A 12,855-nucleotide genomic window follows, 5' to 3' on the forward strand; every position below is an offset into this window, starting at 1 on the left:
CTCCTGTGCTGGAAGTTTCCATTGTTTTGTTCACAGTCACTATGCGGTTTTTAGGTTCCACCTCAGTGAAATGTACTTTCACACATTGAACCATGGTCTATTCCAGTCGAGGCCTTGACCAAATTCAGTGAGAAAGCTCTTGCCATTTCGAGCCCGGGATTTAGAAACAGACGAGTTCAAACACAATTGGCAATGCCCGTGTGAATCTGAGCTGTTCAGTGTGTGCATTGGAGATTGGCATCATTCGTGACCTGAAATAGGTATTTCTCCTGCCGTGATCTGAATCCCAAGCAGAAAGATGTGAAATAACCTCCTTCATACTCTGCCCTTAGCCGTAGTCAGCAGGATTCGGGACCCCAAATATAAACGCCACAGGATGTCAAGTTCATCGATGTCATCACTCAGAGACGACTATCGTACCACCTCACGCGGTTGCCTTTCCGGGTCTCTCTGTCTGTGGAGCTGAGAGACAGTGAATCATTGTTGCATGTGTTTGAATTCAATGACCTGAGCGTTCGAAAGGTTTAAATATCGATACGTGGTGTGTCTGGGCGTATCATCGTGCTAGATGGAATAGAAAGTCAGATAAAAACCAAATCATAAATATCAGGAAACATTCAGCAGGTCTGGCAGCATCTGCACAGAGACAACCAGAGACACCGGTTCAGAATTTCGCCCGAACTTTATGAGAATTCCGTTTTCTCCCACAGTTCCTGCCACACCTGCTGAGTTTCCTCAGCATTTCCTGTTATTGTTTCACGTTCCCAACATCCACAGTCATTTGCGTTAGCCATAAAAACAATACACGAACACTTATTTTTCTGGCCCCATTAAAAACCCGTGGCTGTGCAGGAAAGTGAGAACATTGACTGCTTCCACCCTGAGGAATCTGAGCAGCCAACTTGCGAATCCAATCGCTCCGCCTCCGCACAAATGGAAACGCGTGCACAAGCAAGTGAAATGGAAATGCAACAGGAAATAGGCGCAACAAAGGCCTGGATGCCCCCGAGCCAGATAGGACTCGAACCTACAATCTTCTGATCCGAAGTCAGACGCGTTATCCATTACGCCACTGGCCCGACACGCTCGGCGGCGCTCCACAGCTTGTGAACAATGATCAGATAGAATCACATTCGCTGCTTCACTTCGAAGTCTCCCCTTTGTGAAGCAGCGCCTTTCACTGACAAAGGAAAGATATTTGTCCTCATGTGTCTGCTTCAGGATCTCTCGCTCCTGTGCTGGAAGTTTCCATTGTTTTGTTCACAGTCACTATGCGGTTTTTAGGTTCCACCTCAGTGAAATGTACTTTCACACATTGAACCATGGTCTATTCCAGTCGAGGCCTTGACCAAATTCAGTGAGAAAGCTCTTGCCATTTCGAGCCCGGGATTTAGAAACAGACGAGTTCAAACACAATTGGCAATGCCCGTGTGAATCTGAGCTGTTCAGTGTGTGCATTGGAGATTGGCATCATTCGTGACCTGAAATAGGTATTTCTCCTGCCGTGATCTGAATCCCAAGCAGAAAGATGTGAAATAACCTCCTTCATACTCTGCCCTTAGCCGTAGTCAGCAGGATTCGGGACCGCAAATATAAACGCCACAGGATGTCAAGTTCATCGATGTCATCACTCAGAGACGACTATCGTACCACCTCACGCGGTTGCCTTTCCGGGTCTCTCTGTCTGTGGAGCTGAGAGACAGTGAATCATTGTTGCATGTGTTTGAATTCAATGACCTGAGCGTTCGAAAGGTTTAAATATCGATACGTGGTGTGTCTGGGCGTATCATCGTGCTAGATGGAATAGAAAGTCAGATAAAAACCAAATCATAAATATCAGGAAACATTCAGCAGGTCTGGCAGCATCTGCACAGAGACACCGGTTCAGAATTTCGCCCGAACTTTATGAGAATTCCGTTTTCTCCCACAGTTCCTGCCACACCTGCTGAGTTTCCTCAGCATTTCCTGTTATTGTTTCACGTTCCCAACATCCACGGTCATTTGCGTTAGCCATAAAAACAATACACGAACACTTATTTTTCTGGCCCCATTAAAAACCCGTGGCTGTGCAGGAAAGTGAGAACATTGACTGCTTCCACCCTGAGGAATCTGAGCAGCCAACTTGCGAATCCAATCGCACCGCCTCCGCACAAATGGAAACGCGTGCACAAGCAAGTGAAACGGAAAAGCAACAGGAAATATGTGCAATAAAGGCCGGGATGCTCCCGAGCCAGATAGGACTCGAACCTACAAACTTAGGATCCGAAGTCCGACGCGTTATCTGTTACGCCACTGGCCCGGCGCGCTAGGCGGCGCTCCACAGCTTGTGAACAATGATCAGATATAATCACATTCGCTGCTTCACTTCGAAGTCTCCCCTTTGTGAAGCAGCGCCTTTCACTGACAAAGGAAAGATATTTGTCCTCATGTGTCTGCTTCAGGATCTCTCGCTCCTGTGCTGGAAGTTTCCATTGTTTTGTTCACAGTCACTATGCGGGTTCAGGTTCCACCTCAGTGAAATGTACTTTCACACATTGAACCATGGTCTATTCCAGTCGAGGCCTTGACCAAATTCAGTGAGAAAGCTCTTGCCATTTCGAGCCCGGGATTTAGAAACAGACGAGTTCAAACACAATTGGCAATGCCCGTGTGAATCTGAGCTGTTCAGTGTGTGCATTGGAGATTGGCATCATTCCTGACCTGAAATAGGTATTTCTCCTGCCGTGATCTGAATCCCAAGCAGAAAGATGTGAAATAACCTCCTTCATACTCTGCCCTTAGCCGTAGTCAGCAGGATTCGGGACCGCAAATATAAACGCCACAGGATGTCAAGTTCATCGATGTCATCACTCAGAGACGACTATCGTACCACCTCACGCGGTTGCCTTTCCGGGTCTCTCTGTCTGTGGAGCTGAGAGACAGTGAATCATTGTTGCATGTGTTTGAATTCAATGACCTGAGCGTTCGAAAGGTTTAAATATCGATACGTGGTGTGTCTGGGCGTATCATCGTGCTAGATGGAACAGAAGGTCAGATAAAAACCAAATCATAAATATCAGGAAACATTCAGCAGGTCTGGCAGCATCTGCACAGAGACAACCAGAGACACCGGTTCAGAATTTCGCCCGAACTTTATGAGAATTCCGTTTTCTCCCACAGTTCCTGCCACACCTGCTGAGTTTCCTCAGCATTTCCTGTTATTGTTTCACGTTCCCAACATCCACGGTCATTTGCGTTAGCCATAAAAACAATACACGAACACTTATTTTTCTGGCCCCATTAAAAACCCGTGGCTGTGCAGGAAAGTGAGAACATTGACTGCTTCCACGCTGAGGAATCTGAGCAGCCAACTTGCGAATCCAATCGCTCCGCCTCCGCACAGATGGAAACGCGTGCACAAGCAAGTGAAACGGAAATGCAACAGGAAATATGCGCAACAAAGGCCTGGATGCCCCCGAGCCAGATAGGACTCGAACCTACAATCTTCTGATCCGAAGTCAGACGCGTTATCCATTACGCCACTGGCCCGACACGCTCGGCGGCGCTCCACAGCTTGTGAACAATGATCAGATAGAATCACATTCGCTGCTTCACTTCGAAGTCTCCCCTTTGTGAAGCAGCGCCTTTCACTGACAAAGGAAAGATATTTGTCCTCATGTGTCTGCTTCAGGATCTCTCGCTCCTGTGCTGGAAGTTTCCATTGTTTTGTTCACAGTCACTATGCGGTTTTTAGGTTCCACCTCAGTGAAATGTACTTTCACACATTGAACCATGGTCTATTCCAGTCGAGGCCTTGACCAAATTCAGTGAGAAAGCTCTTGCCATTTCGAGCCCGGGATTTAGAAACAGACGAGTTCAAACACAATTGGCAATGCCCGTGTGAATCTGAGCTGTTCAGTGTGTGCATTGGAGATTGGCATCATTCCTGACCTGAAATAGGTATTTCTCCTGCCGTGATCTGAATCCCAAGCAGAAAGATGTGAAATAACCTCCTTCATACTCTGCCCTTAGCCGTAGTCAGCAGGATTCGGGACCCCAAATATAAACGCCACAGGATGTCAAGTTCATCGATGTCATCACTCAGAGACGACTATCGTACCACCTCACGCGGTTGCCTTTCCGGGTCTCTCTGTCTGTGGAGCTGAGAGACAGTGAATCATTGTTGCATGTGTTTGAATTCAATGACCTGAGCGTTCGAAAGGTTTAAATATCGATACGTGGTGTGTCTGGGCGTATCATCGTGCTAGATGGAATAGAAAGTCAGATAAAAACCAAATCATAAATATCAGGAAACATTCAGCAGGTCTGGCAGCATCTGCACAGAGACAACCAGAGACACCGGTTCAGAATTTCGCCCGAACTTTATGAGAATTCCGTTTTCTCCCACAGTTCCTGCCACACCTGCTGAGTTTCCTCAGCATTTCCTGTTATTGTTTCACGTTCCCAACATCCACGGTCATTTGCGTTAGCCATAAAAACAATACACGAACACTTATTTTTCTGGCCCCATTAAAAACCCGTGGCTGTGCAGGAAAGTGAGAACATTGACTGCTTCCACCCTGAGGAATCTGAGCAGCCAACTTGCGAATCCAATCGCTCCGCCTCCGCACAAACGGAAACGCGTGCACAAGCAAGTGAAACGGAAAAGCAACATGAAATATGCGCAATAAAGGCCTGGATGCTCCCGAGCCCGATAGGACTCGAACCTACAATCTTCTGATCCGAAGTCCGACGCGTTATTCATTATGCCACTGGCCCGACACGCGAGGTGGCGCTCCACAGCTTATGAACAATGATCAGATATAATCACATTCGCTGCTTCACTTCGAAATCTCCCCTTTGTGAAGCAGCGCCTTTCACTGACAAAGGAAAGATATTTGTCCTCATGTGTCTGCTTCAGGATCTCTCGCTCCTGTGCTGGAAGTTTCCATTGTTTTGTTCACAGTCACTATGCGGGTTCAGGTTCCACCTCAGTGAAATGTACTTTCACACATTGAACCATGGTCTATTCCAGTCGAGGCCTTGACCAAATTCAGTGAGAAAGCTCTTGCCATTTCGAGCCCGGGATTTAGAAACAGACGAGTTCAAACACAATTGGCAATGCCCGTGTGAATCTGAGCTGTTCAGTGTGTGCATTGGAGATTGGCATCATTCCTGACCTGAAATAGGTATTTCTCCTGCCGTGATCTGAATCCCAAGCAGAAAGATGTGAAATAACCTCCTTCATACTCTGCCCTTAGCCGTAGTCAGCAGGATTCGGGACCGCAAATATAAACGCCACAGGATGTCAAGTTCATCGATGTCATCACTCAGAGACGACTATCGTACCACCTCACGCGGTTGCCTTTCCGGGTCTCTCTGTCTGTGGAGCTGAGAGACAGTGAATCATTGTTGCATGTGTTTGAATTCAATGACCTGAGCGTTCGAAAGGTTTAAATATCGATACGTGGTGTGTCTGGGCGTATCATCGTGCTAGATGGAACAGAAGGTCAGATAAAAACCAAATCATAAATATCAGGAAACATTCAGCAGGTCTGGCAGCATCTGCACAGAGACAACCAGAGACACCGGTTCAGAATTTCGCCCGAACTTTATGAGAATTCCGTTTTCTCCCACAGTTCCTGCCACACCTGCTGAGTTTCCTCAGCATTTCCTGTTATTGTTTCACGTTCCCAACATCCACGGTCATTTGCGTTAGCCATAAAAACAATACACGAACACTTATTTTTCTGGCCCCATTAAAAACCCGTGGCTGTGCAGGAAAGTGAGAACATTGACTGCTTCCACGCTGAGGAATCTGAGCAGCCAACTTGCGAATCCAATCGCTCCGCCTCCGCACAGATGGAAACGCGTGCACAAGCAAGTGAAACGGAAATGCAACAGGAAATATGCGCAACAAAGGCCTGGATGCCCCCGAGCCAGATAAGACTCGAACCTACAATCTTCTGATCCGAAGTCAGACGCATTATCCATTACGCCACTGGCCCGACACGCTCGGCGGCGCTCCACAGCTTGTGAACAATGATCAGATAGAATCACATTCGCTGCTTCACTTCGAAGTCTCCCCTTTGTGAAGCAGCGCCTTTCACTGACAAAGGAAAGATATTTGTCCTCATGTGTCTGCTTCAGGATCTCTCGCTCCTGTGCTGGAAGTTTCCATTGTTTTGTTCACAGTCACTATGCGGTTTTTAGGTTCCACCTCAGTGAAATGTACTTTCACACATTGAACCATGGTCTATTCCAGTCGAGGCCTTGACCAAATTCAGTGAGAAAGCTCTTGCCATTTCGAGCCCGGGATTTAGAAACAGACGAGTTCAAACACAATTGGCAATGCCCGTGTGAATCTGAGCTGTTCAGTGTGTGCATTGGAGATTGGCATCATTCCTGACCTGAAATAGGTATTTCTCCTGCCGTGATCTGAATCCCAAGCAGAAAGATGTGAAATAACCTCCTTCATACTCTGCCCTTAGCCGTAGTCAGCAGGATTCGGGACCCCAAATATAAACGCCACAGGATGTCAAGTTCATCGATGTCATCACTCAGAGACGACTATCGTACCACCTCACGCGGTTGCCTTTCCGGGTCTCTCTGTCTGTGGAGCTGAGAGACAGTGAATCATTGTTGCATGTGTTTGAATTCAATGACCTGAGCGTTCGAAAGGTTTAAATATCGATACGTGGTGTGTCTGGGCGTATCATCGTGCTAGATGGAATAGAAAGTCAGATAAAAACCAAATCATAAATATCAGGAAACATTCAGCAGGTCTGGCAGCATCTGCACAGAGACAACCAGAGACACCGGTTCAGAATTTCGCCCGAACTTTATGAGAATTCCGTTTTCTCCCACAGTTCCTGCCACACCTGCTGAGTTTCCTCAGCATTTCCTGTTATTGTTTCACGTTCCCAACATCCACGGTCATTTGCGTTAGCCATAAAAACAATACACGAACACTTATTTTTCTGGCCCCATTAAAAACCCGTGGCTGTGCAGGAAAGTGAGAACATTGACTGCTTCCACCCTGAGGAATCTGAGCAGCCAACTTGCGAATCCAATCGCTCCGCCTCCGCACAAACGGAAACGCGTGCACAAGCAAGTGAAACGGAAAAGCAACATGAAATATGCGCAATAAAGGCCTGGATGCTCCCGAGCCCGATAGGACTCGAACCTACAATCTTCTGATCCGAAGTCCGACGCGTTATTCATTATGCCACTGGCCCGACACGCGAGGTGGCGCTCCACAGCTTATGAACAATGATCAGATATAATCACATTCGCTGCTTCACTTCGAAATCTCCCCTTTGTGAAGCAGCGCCTTTCACTGACAAAGGAAAGATATTTGTCCTCATGTGTCTGCTTCAGGATCTCTCGCTCCTGTGCTGGAAGTTTCCATTGTTTTGTTCACAGTCACTATGCGGGTTCAGGTTCCACCTCAGTGAAATGTACTTTCACACATTGAACCATGGTCTATTCCAGTCGAGGCCTTGACCAAATTCAGTGAGAAAGCTCTTGCCATTTCGAGCCCGGGATTTAGAAACAGACGAGTTCAAACACAATTGGCAATGCCCGTGTGAATCTGAGCTGTTCAGTGTGTGCATTGGAGATTGGCATCATTCCTGACCTGAAATAGGTATTTCTCCTGCCGTGATCTGAATCCCAAGCAGAAAGATGTGAAATAACCTCCTTCATACTCTGCCCTTAGCCGTAGTCAGCAGGATTCGGGACCCCAAATATAAACGCCACAGGATGTCAAGTTCATCGATGTCATCACTCAGAGACGACTATCGTACCACCTCACGCGGTTGCCTTTCCGGGTCTCTCTGTCTGTGGAGCTGAGAGACAGTGAATCATTGTTGCATGTGTTTGAATTCAATGACCTGAGCGTTCGAAAAGTTTAAATATCGATACGTGGTGTGTCTGGGCGTATCATCGTGCTAGATGGAATAGAAAGTCAGATAAAAACCAAATCATAAATATCAGGAAACATTCAGCAGGTCTGGCAGCATCTGCACAGAGACACCGGTTCAGAATTTCGCCCGAACTTTATGAGAATTCCGTTTTCTCCCACAGTTCCTGCCACACCTGCTGAGTTTCCTCAGCATTTCCTGTTATTGTTTCACGTTCCCAACATCCACGGTCATTTGCGTTAGCCATAAAAACAATACACGAACACTTATTTTTCTGGCCCCATTAAAAACCCGTGGCTGTGCAGGAAAGTGAGAACATTGACTGCTTCCACCCTGAGGAATCTGAGCAGCCAACTTGCGAATCCAATCGCTCCGCCTCCGCACAAATGGAAACGCGTGCACAAGCAAGTGAAACGGAAAAGCAACAGGAAATATGTGCAATAAAGGCCGGGATGCTCCCGAGCCAGATAGGACTCGAACCTACAAACTTAGGATCCGAAGTCCGACGCGTTATCTGTTACGCCACTGGCCCGGCGCGCTAGGCGGCGCTCCACAGCTTGTGAACAATGATCAGATATAATCACATTCGCTGCTTCACTTCGAAGTCTCCCCTTTGTGAAGCAGCGCCTTTCACTGACAAAGGAAAGATATTTGTCCTCATGTGTCTGCTTCAGGATCTCTCGCTCCTGTGCTGGAAGTTTCCATTGTTTTGTTCACAGTCACTATGCGGGTTCAGGTTCCACCTCAGTGAAATGTACTTTCACACATTGAACCATGGTCTATTCCAGTCGAGGCCTTGACCAAATTCAGTGAGAAAGCTCTTGCCATTTCGAGCCCGGGATTTAGAAACAGACGAGTTCAAACACAATTGGCAATGCCCGTGTGAATCTGAGCTGTTCAGTGTGTGCATTGGAGATTGGCATCATTCCTGACCTGAAATAGGTATTTCTCCTGCCGTGATCTGAATCCCAAGCAGAAAGATGTGAAATAACCTCCTTCATACTCTGCCCTTAGCCGTAGTCAGCAGGATTCGGGACCGCAAATATAAACGCCACAGGATGTCAAGTTCATCGATGTCATCACTCAGAGACGACTATCGTACCACCTCACGCGGTTGCCTTTCCGGGTCTCTCTGTCTGTGGAGCTGAGAGACAGTGAATCATTGTTGCATGTGTTTGAATTCAATGACCTGAGCGTTCGAAAGGTTTAAATATCGATACGTGGTGTGTCTGGGCGTATCATCGTGCTAGATGGAATAGAAGGTCAGATAAAAACCAAATCATAAATATCAGGAAACATTCAGCAGGTCTGGCAGCATCTGCACAGAGACAACCAGAGACACCGGTTCAGAATTTCGCCCGAACTTTATGAGAATTCCGTTTTCTCCCACAGTTCCTGCCACACCTGCTGAGTTTCCTCAGCATTTCCTGTTATTGTTTCACGTTCCCAACATCCACGGTCATTTGCGTTAGCCATAAAAACAATACACGAACACTTATTTTTCTGGCCCCATTAAAAACCCGTGGCTGTGCAGGAAAGTGAGAACATTGACTGCTTCCACGCTGAGGAATCTGAGCAGCCAACTTGCGAATCCAATCGCTCCGCCTCCGCACAAATGGAAACGCCTGCACAAGCAAGTGAAACGGAAATGCAACAGGAAATATGCGCAACAAAGGCCTGGATGCCCCCGAGCCAGATAGGACTCGAACCTACAATCTTCTGATCCGAAGTCAGACGCATTATCCATTACGCCACTGGCCCGACACGCTAGGCCGCGCTCCACAGCTTATGAACAATGATCAGATATAATCACATTCGCTGCTTCACTTCGAAGTCTCCCCTTTGTGAAGCAGCGCCTTTCACTGACAAAGGAAAGATATTTGTCCTCATGTGTCTGCTTCAGGATCTCTCGCTCCTGTGCTGGAAGTTTCCATTGTTTTGTTCACAGTCACTATGCGGTTTTTAGGTTCCACCTCAGTGAAATGTACTTTCACACATTGAACCATGGTCTATTCCAGTCGAGGCCTTGACCAAATTCAGTGAGAAAGCTCTTGCCATTTCGAGCCCGGGATTTAGAAACAGACGAGTTCAAACACAGTTTGCAATGCCCGTGTGAATCTGAGCTGTTCAGTGTGTGCATTGGAGATTGGCATCATTCGTGACCTGAAATAGGTATTTCTCCTGCCGTGATCTGAATCCCAAGCAGAAAGATGTGAAATAACCTCCTTCATACTCTGCCCTTAGCCGTAGTCAGCAGGATTCGGGACCCCAAATATAAACGCCACAGGATGTCAAGTTCATCGATGTCATCACTCAGAGACGACTATCGTACCACCTCACGCGGTTGCCTTTCCGGGTCTCTCTGTCTGTGGAGCTGAGAGACAGTGAATCATTGTTGCATGTGTTTGAATTCAATGACCTGAGCGTTCGAAAGGTTTAAATATCGATACGTGGTGTGTCTGGGCGTATCATCGTGCTAGATGGAATAGAAAGTCAGATAAAAACCAAATCATAAATATCAGGAAACATTCAGCAGGTCTGGCAGCATCTGCACAGAGACAACCAGAGACACCGGTTCAGAATTTCGCCCGAACTTTATGAGAATTCCGTTTTCTCCCACAGTTCCTGCCACACCTGCTGAGTTTCCTCAGCATTTCCTGTTATTGTTTCACATTCCCAACATCCACGGTCATTTGCGTTAGCCATAAAAACAATACACGAACACTTATTTTTCTGGCCCCATTAAAAACCCGTGGCTGTGCAGGAAAGTGAGAACATTGACTGCTTCCACCCTGAGGAATCTGAGCAGCCAACTTGCGAATCCAATCGCTCCGCCTCCGCACAAATGGAAACGCGTGCACAAGCAAGTGAAATGGAAATGCAACAGGAAATATGCGCAACAAAGGCCTGGATGCCCCCGAGCCAGATAGGACTCGAACCTACAATCGTCTGATCCGAAGTCAGACGCGTTATCCATTACACCACTGGCCCGACACGCTCGGCGGCGCTCCACAGCTTGTGAACAATGATCAGATAGAATCACATTCGCTGCTTCACTTCGAAGTCTCCCCTTTGTGAAGCAGCGCCTTTCACTGACAAAGGAAAGATATTTGTCCTCATGTGTCTGCTTCAGGATCTCTCGCTCCTGTGCTGGAAGTTTCCATTGTTTTGTTCACAGTCACTATGCGGTTTTTAGGTTCCACCTCAGTGAAATGTACTTTCACACATTGAACCATGGTCTATTCCAGTCGAGGCCTTGACCAAATTCAGTGAGAAAGCTCTTGCCATTTCGAGCCCGGGATTTAGAAACAGACGAGTTCAAACACAATTGGCAATGCCCGTGTGAATCTGAGCTGTTCAGTGTGTGCATTGGAGATTGGCATCATTCCTGACCTGAAATAGGTATTTCTCCTGCCGTGATCTGAATCCCAAGCAGAAAGATGTGAAATAACCTCCTTCATACTCTGCCCTTAGCCGTAGTCAGCAGGATTCGGGACCCCAAATATAAACGCCACAGGATGTCAAGTTCATCGATGTCATCACTCAGAGACGACTATCGTACCACCTCACGCGGTTGCCTTTCCGGGTCTCTCTGTCTGTGGAGCTGAGAGACAGTGAATCATTGTTGCATGTGTTTGAATTCAATGACCTGAGCGTTCGAAAGGTTTAAATATCGATACGTGGTGTGTCTGGGCGTATCATCGTGCTAGATGGAATAGAAAGTCAGATAAAAACCAAATCATAAATATCAGGAAACATTCAGCAGGTCTGGCAGCATCTGCACAGAGACAACCAGAGACACCGGTTCAGAATTTCGCCCGAACTTTATGAGAATTCCGTTTTCTCCCACAGTTCCTGCCACACCTGCTGAGTTTCCTCAGCATTTCCTGTTATTGTTTCACGTTCCCAACATCCACGGTCATTTGCGTTAGCCATAAAAACAATACACGAACACTTATTTTTCTGGCCCCATTAAAAACCCGTGGCTGTGCAGGAAAGTGAGAACATTGACTGCTTCCACCCTGAGGAATCTGAGCAGCCAACTTGCGAATCCAATCGCTCCGCCTCCGCACAAACGGAAACGCGTGCACAAGCAAGTGAAACGGAAAAGCAACATGAAATATGCGCAATAAAGGCCTGGATGCTCCCGAGCCCGATAGGACTCGAACCTACAATCTTCTGATCCGAAGTCCGACGCGTTATTCATTATGCCACTGGCCCGACACGCGAGGTGGCGCTCCACAGCTTATGAACAATGATCAGATATAATCACATTCGCTGCTTCACTTCGAAATCTCCCCTTTGTGAAGCAGCGCCTTTCACTGACAAAGGAAAGATATTTGTCCTCATGTGTCTGCTTCAGGATCTCTCGCTCCTGTGCTGGAAGTTTCCATTGTTTTGTTCACAGTCACTATGCGGGTTCAGGTTCCACCTCAGTGAAATGTACTTTCACACATTGAACCATGGTCTATTCCAGTCGAGGCCTTGACCAAATTCAGTGAGAAAGCTCTTGCCATTTCGAGCCCGGGATTTAGAAACAGACGAGTTCAAACACAATTGGCAATGCCCGTGTGAATCTGAGCTGTTCAGTGTGTGCATTGGAGATTGGCATCATTCCTGACCTGAAATAGGTATTTCTCCTGCCGTGATCTGAATCCCAAGCAGAAAGATGTGAAATAACCTCCTTCATACTCTGCCCTTAGCCGTAGTCAGCAGGATTCGGGACCCCAAATATAAACGCCACAGGATGTCAAGTTCATCGATGTCATCACTCAGAGACGACTATCGTACCACCTCACGCGGTTGCCTTTCCGGGTCTCTCTGTCTGTGGAGCTGAGAGACAGTGAATCATTGTTGCATGTGTTTGAATTCAATGACCTGAGCGTTCGAAAAGTTTAAATATCGATACGTGGTGTGTCTGGGCGTATCATCGTGCTAGATGGAATAGAAA

At 47.2% G+C, this 12,855-nt stretch overlaps 4 non-coding genes across 4 annotated transcripts; all 4 read right to left on the minus strand.

Annotated features, from left to right (window-relative positions):
• Positions 1-1,006: 1,006 nt before the first annotated feature.
• On the minus strand, positions 1,007-1,079 carry trnar-ucg (transfer RNA arginine (anticodon UCG)). The gene has a single exon. It is a non-coding gene; the product is annotated as a tRNA-Arg (tRNA).
• A 2,376-nt stretch (positions 1,080-3,455) lies between these two features.
• Positions 3,456-3,528, minus strand: trnar-ucg (transfer RNA arginine (anticodon UCG)). The gene has a single exon. It is a non-coding gene; the product is annotated as a tRNA-Arg (tRNA).
• A 6,064-nt stretch (positions 3,529-9,592) lies between these two features.
• On the minus strand, positions 9,593-9,665 carry trnar-ucg (transfer RNA arginine (anticodon UCG)). The gene has a single exon. It is a non-coding gene; the product is annotated as a tRNA-Arg (tRNA).
• A 1,157-nt stretch (positions 9,666-10,822) lies between these two features.
• Positions 10,823-10,895, minus strand: trnar-ucg (transfer RNA arginine (anticodon UCG)). The gene has a single exon. It is a non-coding gene; the product is annotated as a tRNA-Arg (tRNA).
• Positions 10,896-12,855: the final 1,960 nt, after the last annotated feature.

This window comes from Hemiscyllium ocellatum, assembly GCF_020745735.1.
Source record: "Hemiscyllium ocellatum isolate sHemOce1 chromosome Y unlocalized genomic scaffold, sHemOce1.pat.X.cur. SUPER_Y_unloc_2, whole genome shotgun sequence".
Lineage (NCBI taxonomy): Eukaryota > Metazoa > Chordata > Chondrichthyes > Orectolobiformes > Hemiscylliidae > Hemiscyllium > Hemiscyllium ocellatum.